The 3699-nt window shown below is 47.4% G+C and overlaps 1 long non-coding RNA gene across 1 annotated transcript; it reads left to right on the plus strand.

Annotated features, from left to right (window-relative positions):
* The first annotated feature begins 1336 nt into the window (after positions 1–1336).
* LOC116216505 lies at positions 1337–3689 on the plus strand. Its single transcript, XR_004159383.1, has 3 exons — positions 1337–1656; positions 1767–2002; positions 3438–3689. It is a non-coding gene; the product is annotated as an uncharacterized LOC116216505 (long non-coding RNA).
* Positions 3690–3699: the final 10 nt, after the last annotated feature.

A 3699-nucleotide genomic window follows, 5' to 3' on the forward strand; every position in this document is an offset into this window, starting at 1 on the left:
GCTGTCTTGAAGTTGAGCTGAGTTCATGCTGGAAGTGAACAATGTCAGTTTTAGTCATAGAATCATACAATCATAGAATGGTTTGGGTTGGAAGGGACGTTTAAGATCATCTAGTTCCAACCCCCTGAAATAGGCAGGGATACCTCCTCCAGTCAGAGCTGGATGTGGGCTAAGCTGAGAAGCTGCCCTGGATGGCTCCTGGTGGGCTGAGCATCAGAAGGGCTTTTAGAAGAGGTAGGAGGAGCACCGTGTTTTCCTGTAGCCTTACAGAGCAAGGATCAATAGGCAAAGCACACCAGTTAATCACCTTAAATATTAAAGCCATCTCCTTCCCCACAGGTCCCCAAAGTAGGAGCCTCGTATTGAAAAAAATAACAAATATAAAATGCCCTTGTACAGCCATGACTTCCCTGAAAAGGTTTTGGTGACTTCTCTTGCCTCTTCCTGTACAGGTGAGCTTTATTTCTCCAGTTAGCTTAGTACTCATTTATGGAGCTTCCTGTGGTAACTGCATGAGCCTATGTATGTACATGTATATACAAACACTTGTTATTTTATCCCAACACTGTGGATGTTATAATGACACCATGAGTTCATGATTCCAGCAGCCAAAGAAATGAGATAGCTGAAATGCTCTCACCCCAGTAGGTGCTTGAAAGGACCTAATGGTGGGGAGGTCACTGTGAGCACATGTGCTGGGGCCCAGATGACTCACAGGGCCTGGCAGTGTCCTCTGGTTTGTGGAGAGAAAGGAAATGATGTGGCCCGGTGTGCTTTCACCGACTTCTCAGGGGAGAGGCCCTCCTGTTTTGCATGCAAATTGCTGTTGATGTCACTTGTAGAACTTCCCTCAGTTACCTTCTAGCACTTGAGGAGAGCTTATGGGCAGGAGAGGGACCAACTTTTTACAAGGTCTAATAGTGATAGGATGAGGGGGAATGGTTTCAAACTAAGAGGGGAGATAGATGTTACAAAGAAATTCTCTACTCAGAGGGCAGTGAGGCCCTGGCACAGCTGCCCAGAGAAGCTGTGATGCCCCATTCCTGGAGGCGCTCAAGGCCAGGTTGGATGGGGCCCTGGACAGCTGAGCTGCTGGGGGGCAGCCCTGCTCATGGCACAGAGTGGGGTGGGTGGGCTTTGAGGTCCCTTTGAACCCAAGCCATTCTGTGATTCTATGATTCTAAATAAATTCCACAGTTCTCTATCAATAAGTTGCTTTATGTACATTTCACTCAAGTGACACTTTTCTCATTACTTCAACTTCTATTTTGTGTATTTTAGTCAGAGCCTTGGGCTTTATTGTTCCACTCTGGCTAACAGTGCTCTGATTTTCAGGTTCATGCTCTTGCTGGTCCCGTCCACACCTGAACTCGCGAAGGTGTGTGCACTCATCGCGGAGTGTAGCCTATGTGTAGCCGCTCACCCATCCCGCAGAGCTACGCCTGGAGGACAGGTGACTGCGGCTCCATCCGAACGACGTGCGTGCAGGCGGGTTCCTCCCCAGAGCCGGTGGGAAGGGACGTGGGATTCACACAAAGGCCGATTTAGCCAAAAGGTGGCACTGCGGCTGCACAGATTCGCAGCCGATCGGCGGTCCCGCAGAAGTTGAGCCCTGCGGTCCGTTATCCGAACTCCGCGTTTCGTACCTTGAGATCGGTAAGCCTTGGAAACCGACTGATCACCGCCCGAACACGAGAATAACAGCAACAACCACTTTAGTAACTGTACAGTTACTGAAAGTAATAAATACTTTATCCTTGCTTTAGTGAACCTGAATGACCGAATAGAACAACAACCAAACAAAAGAGTGATCAGTACCTGCAAGCGTGCTGCCAAAGTGCACAAAACATTTAGCTACTTGTCCTACACATACAGACTGCTTCTTCTGACTGTCTGCAAGAAGAGAGATGTTCCTCAGTAAGGTGTTCTCAGGACAGATCCTGAGCTCTTTGAAGGGGTTCTGAGAGTGATGCCATCACTGCTGGAATGCTTCATTAGCGGGGTAAGTGCTGTGTGATGCTGGTGTGGTATCTGCTGCAGACTTGATCCCTAAGCACATTGACAAGAGCAGGGTGCCCCATTGCATCTGTCCTGCTGGGCTCTGCTGTCTGATAGGTGTAAGCCTGAATCCACATCTACCTGCCGAGCTGGGAGTGGACTGACTGTTATTTCTAGCTGACCTTAGCTTCACAGATGCATGTTGAGAGTTCTTTCCTTTCCACCTACACTAATATCAGAGCCAATTAGTCCTGAGCAGGTAATTACTGTTATTCGGAAGAGAAAACTCAGACGTGCACATGGTTCAGCACATACCATCTGCACTCCAGAATCACAAAGACTTTTTTTTTCTTTAATAGAACCTTTTTATTTTTGTAAGTGAATTAGAGCCAAGCAGCCAGGCTTCAGGGGACCACGCAGGGCACCTCAGAGCTGAGGTGAGGCCTCACACCAGGAAGGGGCACTGAGGATTCACATGGTGCTGCATGGGGTCACTATCCATAGCTTTCTCCTCATCTTGTGTAGGGATCATAGAATCATAGAATCATAGAATGGCCTGAGCTGAAAAAGGCCATAATAATCTTCAAGTTTCAATCTCCCTACTACGTGCAGGGTTGCTAACCACTAGACCAGGCTGCCCAGAGCCACATCCAGCCTGGCCTTGAATGCCTTCAGGGATGGGATAAAGGTTTTCCTGCAGCACTGCCGCCACAACAAAGGCATTCTGCCTGCACTCACCTCATGTGAGTGGGAGGAATTGCAGTGTGTTGCCCAAGATTAAGTGGACTTTGATTTGCATTAATAACACCATTATTAGCTTTCTATAACATTGCTATCTCAGCCCCCACTTTACTCAGCACACTTCACCCAGGGACACCAGCAAAACCTCAGAGCAGCCCCTTTTAAACCTGCAGCACTTAAACCGACAGTAGGTTGCAAATAGGGGAAAGCTTTCCAGAGAAGTCAAATATGAAGGGTGTTCCAAAAGTAATGCCTCTTATTTTATGACGTTGGCCTACGTCATCAGAGGCAAATGTTGGTGGTATGGGAGTAGAGGTTGAACCTTTCTACCAGTATTCCGTTTATGGGAACCAAACAGTGGATGTGAGCACAGTGAAAGCTGGGCTTCATTGGCAACTGCTTCATAGCAATGGCATGGTCACAGCAGTTGTGAAATAGTTCCTACTGTAGATGTTGACATGCTGTTGCATGGAGGCTCTTATTCATCACTAGCAAAAATGCATAGCTAATGCATAGCTAATGGCAGTGACTATATTGAAAAACAGAGTTTTGTAGCTGAGAATTTGCTCTATCAAATAGTATTATTGTGCTCTTCATAGCTGTAGTTGTTTTCATGGAAAGAAATAGGAGGCATTACTTTTGGAGTGACCCCGGTTCATTCCCAGTGATGTCAGATCTGTTTTATTTTGTTGTTCCAGGTGGCAGTTTTCTTGTGCAGCCAGCTGGGCTGATGAAGCCTGGGGCGGGAAGCAGGCAAATCAAAGTTAAAAAAGAGAAAGAAAAAAAAAGAAACTGAAAAAATAGGGAAAAAAAATGAAAGAAATATCACGTAAGGAAAAGGAGCACCCCCAGGAGGAGCGCTGCGGACAGACCCCAAGCTCTACGGGGCATCGAGGTGGAGGCTGGTTCCATTGAGCGCAGGAGGAGGAGAAGGAGGAGGAGGAGGAGAAGGAGGAGGAG

The sequence above is a fragment of the Meleagris gallopavo genome, chromosome 3 (assembly GCF_000146605.3).
Source record: "Meleagris gallopavo isolate NT-WF06-2002-E0010 breed Aviagen turkey brand Nicholas breeding stock chromosome 3, Turkey_5.1, whole genome shotgun sequence".
NCBI lineage: Eukaryota > Metazoa > Chordata > Aves > Galliformes > Phasianidae > Meleagris > Meleagris gallopavo.